Raw genomic sequence first — 11,881 nt, forward strand, 5'->3', positions numbered from 1 at the left:
TATATATATATATATATATATATATATATATATATATATATTATATATATATATATATATATATTTCCTGCATTTTACTTTAATTCAATCTTAAGGTTTCTGACCTCTCTTCGAGAATCAGACTGGAGTCAATAATCACTTCGTACATTTCAATTTTTGCTCACTTACGTAGATTTCTCGTCTCTTAAAACTTTTGTTGGGACTGTTCCACCTCACTTGCAGTACCTGTTCATTGATTTAAGTGTTTCTACTTTCAATAACTTTCACCATTCTCTGCTTTTTCTCTACTCTCACTGGTCAACATTGCATTATCTGCAAATGTTTAACACCTCTCACTTTACTCTCATTGATATCCTATCCTACAAACTTGTGAATGCATACCCTGTCCTTCTGAATTCTGCAATCTCTCCATCAAAAAAAAAAAAAAAAACTACTCAACAGCCACAAAACATTGCATTCCACCTATCTACTTTACTTGTTTAGTTTTGTATCAATCATATAAATGCTAATAATTCTCAGGGTCATGGATACGTAAGCTGGATAACTGTAGCTGAAAGAACGCTAAAAGACTTATTCCATACACATTCACAATTGGATATAGTTGTTCTTCGTTGCCAGGTCCAGCATAACATCTACTGAAGATGCTGACTGTTGTTATACTCCCAAAAATGTAAGATATTTATAAATCGGTTATCATTAGGACTGAAAACGGCTTGGGTAAGGGGGAGCTTCCCACACAGATTGAGGTGATAAAAGAAGACAGGCGGACAAGGGTAACACGATGAACTTTGAGTAACATATAACCCCAAGCATGGGCGTCCGCAGTGGGGTGGAATTTCTGGAAAATAAAAAAAATGTATGGAAAATGCAAGATGAATAAAAATGACATGGAATATGCAAAAGGAATAAAACACCATGAACATTTCTCGCCCGTTTATTCAGTTTTCTATTATTCAAATTTGTATTATTACTTGTTTGCTACAGTTGTTGGAACGATGTAGTTAAGCTACTCTGTTAGATGAAACAAAAGCGCCACCATTTTGCATCTAAGCACTTTGGGAACCATTTTTTTTTTAAATGAGAAGGGGGGTATCCCCCTCTCTTTAGACCCCTCCCCCACAGCGATCTCCATATCATTGCCCCCCCCCCCCCAATGTAATTTTCCCTGCGGACGACCGTGACCCCAGGTCAATCGAGTAATATAAAACAGAGGAAAAGAAGATGCGCCCATTTTATAAGTGATCAGTGTAAAATCAGTATATAAAAATACTAACTTAATTGACCAAAACCTAAAATTAAAGCGGCCATCTTCATCATTGGTATTGATATAGGAAAACATCCAGACAATGGATAATTGCTAGTCCTCAACTTTGTCCAATATAATTAGCCTGTTTTGATAATAAAAATCAATGAAGATGACATAGCGCGATTACAAATGGTTGTCATAAAAAGTAAAGTATTTCCAACAGGTGCAATTGCGCTGCCCATCTTTTCCGTAATTTCAGTTATCTCGTGAAAAACGAACATCAGGATGATGAAGGCTGTGGTTAATTTTTCCAAAGGCAGTTTAAAAGTGCTCACCTAGCTTGGCAGGATTAGTTCTATACAGTCATAATGTAAAGAGCAATCTCAGTTTAAGCCTTTTCCTTTGTAAAAAAAGCCACTGATATTTCTGAAACTGTTGTATCAGGGAAAGTCCATAGAAGTTTACCAAGGCCATCCACTTTTTCTGCGGATATCACACCTCCTTACAGCTGCAAGAAGCGTCATGCGACGGAGTAATTTCACGCATTAAAGAACAATGAATATGATGAGCTAGCACAGCCTGCAAAATGGCTTTATAATATCATAGCTGATCCGAGAAAATTATACCGACATTCCTTTCTTATAGTCCTGGTAAGGAGACCATAACTTTTGCTAAGCACGATTGTGCTTCCACCGGTTTTCATTAATTGTAAATGTGATATAGGATCTTACCAGACTGCTATGTTCTAAAAAGTATGAGTCATATTTAATATCTCTGATGGTTCCTTACCTGTAAACGTAATGAGTTTTTCTTGCATTTAAACAATCACTCTCTTCCATGTTAACTTTCCGTTATGCCAACCCATCACTGCTTTCCTCGCCCACAGACCATTTTCCCATTGGCCTAAATGCCAACCATCACTTTTACTCGTCAGATTTTGTTACTTTGTTAGGCATCAACCTTCTGCTTCTTTTTATGTCAACCTTTAACCATATTCATGATTTAATATATCATTCTTCTTATGCAACGATTTTCTGTCATTTGCCTACAGATGAACTTGAAACCGTATTCCGGCCATCCAGCATTGTACGATTTTCTCAAACAACAACAACAACCTTTCGTCAGCTTCTTATGCGCTAACATTGTAACTTCTTGCATGTCGGCCTTGGGCGCTTGTTCCAAATTTTTCGCTCCGCTTAACTGACCAGTCTCACGTCCCTAATGATTTGTCTTCGGCTATTTACTTACCAGTGAATCTTTTCTCGATTATTTAGTCCTTTGCAATTTTCTCGTTCGTTTTAGATTAAGCCAACCTTGTGCTAGCACGGGCTCTTGCTCAAGGGCAGCCCGTAAGCTATTTTCTCACCAAATCGTTACTGATATATCCACTATTTTTCAATGTAAACTTTTTATTTTATCATTTTGAAACATATCCATTTTCAATAGGTTTTTTACAAGTTCACTTACTGCCATTTCTTGGAAGAGAAACTTTCCGAAATTGTCAGGGTTGTCCTATTTTTCTGTTTCAGAAATTTGTTTATTGTAATCATGATGTCTAACACGAACAATCGTGCCTTCGCCGTATTCGTTGAATGGCGTTTCCCTAAGTAGTTTTACTAGAATGATAATTAAACATAAAGGTTGAGAATATTTTGCATGCGTGTGTACTTAGATAAATGATCTGATAAATATGGATGCGACATATAAGGAAACGAATAGGATACTCCTGTAAACATGAAGAAACTGAATAACTAATCAGATGCACAAATATTATGTTAAATAAAAACAAGGCGGTAATGAAAAATAAGAAAAACTGCTTGGAAACGAATGAAAAGATATGTCAGTTCTCTTAATAATTATCTATGGCAAAGGCGGAAAATAATTCGGATATGATGAAAAAAAGAGAAATAAAAAGCAAAGTTCACCACTTTTCGATTTGCATTACAAATTAGCTACATAATATGCCCATAATTGCCAAGGTGTTTTCACCCTGACCCTAGTTGCACGGGAACAACCACGATTCATAATGACTTAGAAAGAATATGTTTGAGGTAACACGAGAAAAGACAAATTATTCTTACAGGGAAGGCACCTAGTTCCTCAAGTCTTGGTTCTTGACAGCAAACTTCTGCCTTGGCAGAGTTGTTGAGTGACGACGAAGAAAGGATTTTCTGGTCTTTAAAATTCTTGCCCCTTATATTGGTCAGTTTTTCACTGCTAGGTAACCTAGTGTATATGTTATTAATTGGGACCTAGACATAAACATGATTTACCGACTTGCGTTGTCTGACACTTAAAAACTGAAAGGAGGTAAGCACCTTTATGATGGCTGGGAGGGATGTATACTTGACGAGCGGTTAACTTAAGACGCTCATTTCCAGAGAACGTCAGCGAAGATATTAATTAGGAAATTGGAGTGACTCTGTCATCATTGTTTTTGAAGCCCATTTAACATCGAATGAATGAAAAGAAATGCAAAATGCATTAATCATGCCGAGTGAATAAACTAAGCTGCGAGGTGCAGCGATTGCTAAGTACTTGGCTAAGATTGTTACCCGTGAAAATTTGTCGGAAGAGCCAGTAAGTGAAATTCCCTTCCACCTCTCCTCCGTTGATCTAAACCTCATTTTGGGGGTATTGGCTCCTAGCTGCACCCAGTTTTTATTCTTGTACTTTTACCCCCAAGCCGCTTCCTTTCTTCACACCTGTTGTCTAACTTCTTTAAGTATTACTTCTTAGTGCAACTGAAGAGTTTTTTTCCAGTTCCACATTCAGATCCTTGTACTTTATCTCCTTTACTATCTCTCGGTCTCTTTACTTTGCAATCTTCTTTTCAGTGTCTTGAGCACTGAATGGCCAAAATTAAAGCTTGACAGCTTAAATTTCTTAATTATGATCGATTTGGCATTAATATTGATAATCTTACATTCTCATGGAAACAAATCATTTATTCCAAGTTTGTAAGTAAAAGATGACTGGCCCTAATAAAAAAGAACTTAACTTATACAGCTAGAGTTAAAGAAAATAATTTGTAGGTTACAAAGTCTTCACAGATTTCCAGTAAAACAAATGAGATGAGAAGACAAGTTGTTAGTGCATTTGAAGTTATTCCAATACTGCATACGTGGTATACCTCAAAAGGCAGTATTGTTAATATTTCTTATGAATGTAGTAGAGATGGTGCTGCGAAGGATGTCCTGCATGGTTGAAGGTGCTTTAACAAAACGGGTCGAGCAATCGAAATAAAAAATCATTACCTTTAATATTCATTGTGAGGAAGAAGAAATAGTCACTGCATTACTAAAAAAAAATAATAATAAAAAAAAAAAAAGAACTTACGTACAGCCAGTCCCGGACAAAAATGAGGAGATAAGCGTATTCTTCAAGAAATCTATCGCAGGTTGCATTGCCTCATTATTCTAAAATGTCATCCTGTAATTCAAAAGGTGACAAGTTACGTTACGATGGGTATACATATGGCATAAGTGACAGATATATTTCAGAGATAACGTCATATTGAAACAAAATGACAAGTTGGCAATTGATGACAGACAGTAATAGATATACTTATAACCATGTAAAAAAAAGTTTCAGATTTTGTCACACGTTAACGGTATGAGGCAAAAAAAGACAACATACACAACACGTGTAAACAGAGTAGGCGCCAATTGTGATCAAGCAAAATGGTGTTACTCTCTTGATTCGTGGCATTTAAAATGGAACACTGCTAAAGGGCTGATAAGTGAGAGGGATTTGATAAGTTTTTGTAGAGTTTTTATCATTAATTGCTACGTGTTGACTTTCTTATAGTTATTAAGACTTCCAGTTAAAAACAGTATTCTTACTATCGAATGTCCTGAAGGTGAGGATATGGCAAGTTCTATGGCAGATGTAGAGAGATTCGGTGAATGTTGCTGCAAATATGTGATCACGAAGATTGGGTGGGGGTAAGGGGGTTGGGGGCGCGTTTTGCAGATGGTGTTCGACGAAGACAGAACTTGAAAAAGAAAACATTAAGAGTAAACTGTATTATCATTGCTGTGACTGTTGTACACCAGACAGAAATTTAATTTAATGTAAATTTTGTAACCAGTGGTTACCAGATACTAATGCAGTGAAACGGACAAAAACGCACTGCCAGAAAAGATGGATAACATTAACTTTAGGTGTCAGGTGCAAATAGGACTGCGTGTCAATGCCCTCAGAAATGTCTGATGAGGCTGCAAAGCATCCAGAGAGTGATAACAGAAGAAATTCCCCCGAAGACGTTATTAGGATGAAGAGGGAGCTGGAAGCAGTGTGGGAAGCATTGCGAGAATTGTACTTTACATCTTTTGCGTGAAGGCCAACCAACGGGCTGACAACTATGAGAAGAAACAACCAAAGGCCTCACTAATTCCAAAGGCAGCAAAGTGTCCGCTGCTTTATAAAAAAAGAGAAAATGAAAACTAAATATCCTCTCTGAATTTTATAATACATAAAGATTCCCCAGAACACAAAAACATTTTTTAAATATGAATAATAGATAATTTAAACATGGATTTTTTCCTTTCTATTCCATTTTACAAACAGTCAGGTTTTATTTCAATTTTGTTTTAATAGTCTTTGCGATTTCTGCCTCTGCATGAACAGTGTTCCTTCGCTTTGATAATATTGTGGAATTTCACGACGATTCGACCCTTCGCCTGAACAAATCAGAATACTGATGCACTTAAGAAAGACAGTGTTGATCCAGGACATGATTTATTGCCTCTTATCTCTGAGTGGTTGCAACCCTGTCTTCGTACTGGAAAAACTCGTTTCCAGGTATTTGAAGAAAAACATGTCATTTGCAATACACACACTGTTTTAGAACCATTTCGTTGACATTTTCTTTGATAATTGACATTTCGTGTCACATTGAGAGTTTACGTCCAAGCGCAAAAGTTTGTGTGTATACACACTCACACTTGTGTATATATATATATATATATATATATATATATTATATATAATATATAGATATATATAGAATATATATATATTAATATTATTATATAACGAATTATATACCTAAATAAATTATAATATCTATATATATATCTATCTATATCTATATATAGTAATTATATATATTAGATATTATATATAGTAATATATATATCTATATATATATATACGTGTGTGTGTGTGTCTGTTCACGTGCGTATGTGTTTGTTTAAATATTCATTGTATGATGGCTTGTTAACCGCCACACAATACACTTATAAAATCATCTGATAACTGTATTCACTTTAACAGGATACGAAATTCACAAGGTGTGAAATCGTACCACAACCTTAATTAAACCACAGTGTGCAAAATCAATTCAGGGGTGAAAATGAACACTTGAGAAAAAAAAAAACTTAAATTTAATACATAACTCGTTAGGCAGAAATTACACCTGAACCTCTATAATACAAAAATATATGAATAACACTCACGCTTAAATAACCACTAAACAAATCCTAAATACGCAATTAATAAAAGAAACCAACACATTCAAACACAAAAAGGAAGGGATCCAGAAAGGAGGAGAAAGGCAAAAAGAAAGAATACCTTAACCAATACACACTAATGTTCCTAACAACTTCTCCATATGTTTTAAACTTAATTCTCCTCTTGCAAGGCAAGATACACCTCCACGTCTGGAGGACAAATCAGAGGGACTATGAGATACTAATCCATTCACAGCGCTGAATCCAAATAAATATCACAAGGTGGCTGGCCAGTATCAGACTGTCCACTGAAGACGACAGCAGAGGAACATTTGCCGTGAGCTTTAATAAGTATAAATATTTTACCTTGGGACAGAGAGCTCCCCTTGGCTTTATGACTGAACCAAAGGCGTAGAAGGATAAATCCTGAAGCTGCAGACTGGGAAATCCAAAGGTATGTAGGGCGTAAATAATTTCCAGTCCATGTACATGTGCAGAGGCCAAAAATCAGTACCAACGATCAGTTCAAATAGAGCCCAAGGCAAAGACCAGGAAACAACTGGCTCAAATCACCACAGAAGACTTCCATATCCCTACTGGTCAGCAAGAGCCGGGGGGTCGGAGGGGGGGGAGAAGACCACTCCCAGAGAAATCGCCAAATATGGAATTTGAAGAAGAGGATTAGCAAAAACATATAACAAGTCAAACACCGGAGAGGAGGAAACTAGAAATTACCATTCTTAACTAATTAACAGTTTAAAAATAATCTAATACATTATTAAAAACAATGAATACATTATTCACCTATCATTAACTGGCAACAAGATGACAATTTTAATTCAGAGTTCTGCTGCTTGAAAAACGATTCCATAAAGATGCCTAATCAACTAAAGGACTGAAAACTGGACACCCTTTGTACGCGTAACGATATGTTTTTCGTTAATTGCACCGTTGATTCTCGCACTCACATGGAATGGTGGTAATGAAAATATATTTTCTTTCTGTTCCCTTACGTTTCTTCGCTTCGCTTTACCTTATCATCTTTCCGTTTAATCATCATCGTACCTAATTTTCTTCAGTCTATGCGCTATCTCTTCTCTTTATTCAGTGCAGGTTTGTCCAACAATGTTTTATACTTTGAATAAAATGAAATGATGACGAAAAAGATTTTCATTTAATACGGAGTAAGAAGCTCTTCTTAGGAGGGCTATTAATGAGTCAAGTCACTATTTCACATAAAAAAAAGAATACTATTGAATTCAGAATAGAATTGTAGTTGTTTTGCGTTAGGGTACGTTCACACCAAATGCGTCACGTCGCGTCGAGTCAAGTCACAAATAGAGCTGGACCTATTTTTGATGTTAGTCATAGTGAGTCTAGTGTCATTTGGCCTTAAATAGAAATGGGGTTGTTACGGTTTTCTATGTTATTTCTATATTGCATTTCAATTTACAAACCAAGTTATGTTCTAATATAATTGTACTCCTTTATATCTTATTTTCACTTTTATATATGACACAATTTAATATAATTACATTTCGTTTTATCTATTCTTTGTATCTACATGATATAAATCTAAAATCTTAAAACTTACCTATAGTGTTTGAAAATCATTATGGTTGGGTAGCTAATTATTATATATAAATATATATATTCTTTCTCTTGATTGATGTCTCGGCTAATTCATTTAGAATTGTATCTTTTAGTTTTCTTGCAAAATTCAATAAAAATAAAACTTAGTTTAGAATTTAGAAAAATGGCCATTTTTCCCTCAGTTTCAATTGGCCGCCTGTAGTTAGTATTGTTTTTGTTATAGACAAAAAGGTGAATAAAGGAAAATCCCTAAATTTATTTAAATGGACAAGAGGAAAAAAAATCCTGAAAGGCAGAAAGAGAGAGAGAGAGAGAGAGAGAGAGAGAGAGAGAGAGAGAGAGAGAGAGAGAGAGAGAGAGAGGAGATTTCAGCAATTTATAACACAAAGAGACAAGGCATAATTAAAAATCTTTCAGATTATCTCCAGCTATATTTTGATAATTCGAAATATCTCTTGTAAAATATAGAAAATCAAGGAAAAATCGAGAGAGGAGAGTATAAGAACTGGATATGGCTTCTGCAGCCTGCAGGTAACACTTCAGCTGTTGAGGTGAGGTTCCTCCTGACTGCTGATGGTGGGGCTGAACACACCAAGGAAAAGGAACTGAATGAGAGAATGGTGGCCTTGCAAGTCACCACCATCCAGTGCCAGGGAGCAGCAGGTGAACTTGGACAGGATAATTCTTCAGCTGCAACAGAGCCTCGGCTACCATGAAGAGGTTCAGAAGGTGGGCGGAAGGGGAGAACGCACTCGTGTGATCCAGATCACTCAGGAGGTGTTGCAACAGCAGGCCTGGCAAGACAGGGCCCACTCGCTCGAAGCTGAAACGTTGTTTCTGAAGGAGAACGATCACGAGAAGAGGGAGAAACGGCAGCTGGAAGACATGATCCTCAAGATGAGAGAAGAAAATCAGCAGCTGAAGGACAACGCGAAGGAAATTGGGCAGAGAAATGATGCCCTATGTGAGAGGAAAAGGAAACTGACAATGCAGTTGGCAAAGGTAAACTGCCAGGTTGAGAGGCTCGAGAAACTCTTACGACACAAGGAGAAAGACCTGCAGCTAAAGACCGAGGAAACGGCACAGAATGCGAGGCTCATCCATGAACAAAAAGATGTGACCGGAAAGCGGGAATCCGACAGGAAAGACCTCGAGGTCAGGTTCCAGCGCCTGCAGAAGGAAGTGGAAGACCTCACGAAATCGTCACCTGGAGTCGCTGGAGAGGAAGACCGGTGTCCAGGGTGACCAGCTGGAAGATGAGGATCGACAACTGCGAGGAGCGAGGGAGAAATACGTGTGCAACCTCAAGAACATCGAGGAGAAATGTAGACACCTGAAGAAGGACAACTGTAAACTGCAGGAGCAACTGTCGATCTTCAAGGAATGGCGCGATCAAGTCTGCACTGGCCTCATTCAGACAGATCAGATGTGAAAAATTTGAGGAGAATGTTTGTTGTATGGAAAGTTTGATGTTTATTTATAATAAGTTTGCTTTGTTCATCCTTGTGGAAATTGAACTAGAACGGGTCCAGGCACAGGCGGGTGAGGCCTACCAGAGTCACGGGATGGGCGGATGAGACCAACCACGGGTCCCGGGACAGGTGGGCCAGGCCTGCCTTGGGTCATGGAACGGGAGGGTGGGGCCTGCGCTGGGTCCAGGAATTGGCAGGCAACGCCTGCCTCGTGTAGTCAGGGCAGCACAGGTCCTGGGACAAGCGAGCTAGGCCCACCACAGGTCCCAGGATGGGTGGGTAAGGATAACCAGGGTCCCGACTCAGGCATTAGAGGCCTACCACAGATCACAGAACGGGCGGGTGAGGCCCGCCTCGGGTCCTGGGACGGGTGGGCAAAGTCCGCCACGGGTCCTTGGACAGGCGGGCGAGGCCTGTCACGTGTCCCAGGGACAGCATGGGTCCCGGGATGGTTGGTCGGGCCCGCCACGGGTCCCGGGATGGGCGGGTGAGGGCCACTATGTGTCCTGGGACGGGCGGGCGTGGCCATCCTGGGACCCGTGGCGTGGCCCGCCACGGGTCCCAGGATGGGCGGGCAAGGACAGTCACGGGTCATGGGATGGGTGGGTGTGACCTGCTACGTGTCCTGGGATGGGTGGACGAGGACATTCATAGGTCACGGCACAGGCGGGTGATGCCTGCCACGGGTCTCAGGATGGGCGGACGAGGCCCACCATGGGTCAGGGGATGGGCGGATGAGACCTACCATGGATCCCGTGACGGGGGGGGGAGGCATGTGATGGGTCCCGGGAGGGGCGGGGAAGACCTGCCATGTGTCGCTGGGATGGCATGGGTCCCGGGACGGGTGGGCAAAGCCCACCATGGGTCCTGGGACAGGCGGACAAGGCCCACCACGGGTCCTAGGATGGGCGGGCAAGGCCCACCATAGGTTCTGGGACAGGCGGTGAGGACAGCCACGGGTACCAGGATGGGCGGGTGAGGCCTGCTAAGGGTCATGGGACGGGCGGGAAAGGCCTGCCACGTGTCATGGGATAGGCGGGCGAGGACAGCCATGGGTCTCAGGAAGGGTGGACGAGGCTCGTCACGTGTCCTGGGACGGGTGGGCGAGGCCCACCATGTACCCCAGCACGGGCAGGTGAGGCCTGCCATGGGTCACGGGATGGACGAGCTAGGTCCGTCATGGGTCCCGGGATAGACGGGCTAGGCCTGCCACTTTTTCTTGGGATATCATGGGTCCGAATGGGTGGGCGAGGCACATAACTGGTCCCGGGATGGGCGGGCGACTCAACATATTGGGGTATTTATGATGACCATACATCCTCCTAACTGATCTAAAAACAGGTTCCAAGCAGTCTTGATCCATCCTCTAGATCATTATATAATCTAGGGTATATAAAGAGCTTAACATATCAAATAGTCTAATCAAAAATTTACTAGAAAAAATAATACCTGTCTGAAAGCTTAAATAATGGCCTGCATAAACTTCCACTCAGATTTCTCATCTTGTGCACTATCCTACCTAAAATTTCTTTCTAGTAGATTATAACCACACTATAGTTATTTCTTGAGTTTACATCTCCATCTCTTTCACTGGAATTCATCAACTCAGTCATTTGCTACATACATCTATGAAATCAGCTGTCACCAACCATTCTTGGGATTAAATTAAACGTTTTTCTCCTGGAAGCTTTACAGTAGTGCACATGTTTTGGACATTAACTGGGCTGCATTCTTTACTTGTTGCCTTTGAGTTCCTGGCACAGTGATTTTGAATCAGTTTTGATTGCATGCATTTGCCGTTTTATCCAACATTTCTTGTACAGAAGCAGATGAAATAAAATCCCCCTTTTCTGTGTGAAATTTATGTTCCATAAAATTGTTCCTTTTTAGCTTAATCATGTGAGGTGCATCAGCAAATGCAAATACACTCTTATCTGTGCATGGAGTTTTAGGAAATCTCAAGAAACTGATACCTTGTCTTTTGGTGTTATTCTCTTGGTTATTACAACCATAAACTGAGCAATGGAACAAAGAACCTTTTTGCTTCCGAGTGCAATTTCAAACTAAACCGACTGACTAGGCTTCTGTAATACCACCCCGAGGCAAGGCGGGCA

Source organism: Macrobrachium nipponense, chromosome 5 (assembly GCF_015104395.2).
Source record: "Macrobrachium nipponense isolate FS-2020 chromosome 5, ASM1510439v2, whole genome shotgun sequence".
Taxonomy (NCBI): domain Eukaryota; kingdom Metazoa; phylum Arthropoda; class Malacostraca; order Decapoda; family Palaemonidae; genus Macrobrachium; species Macrobrachium nipponense.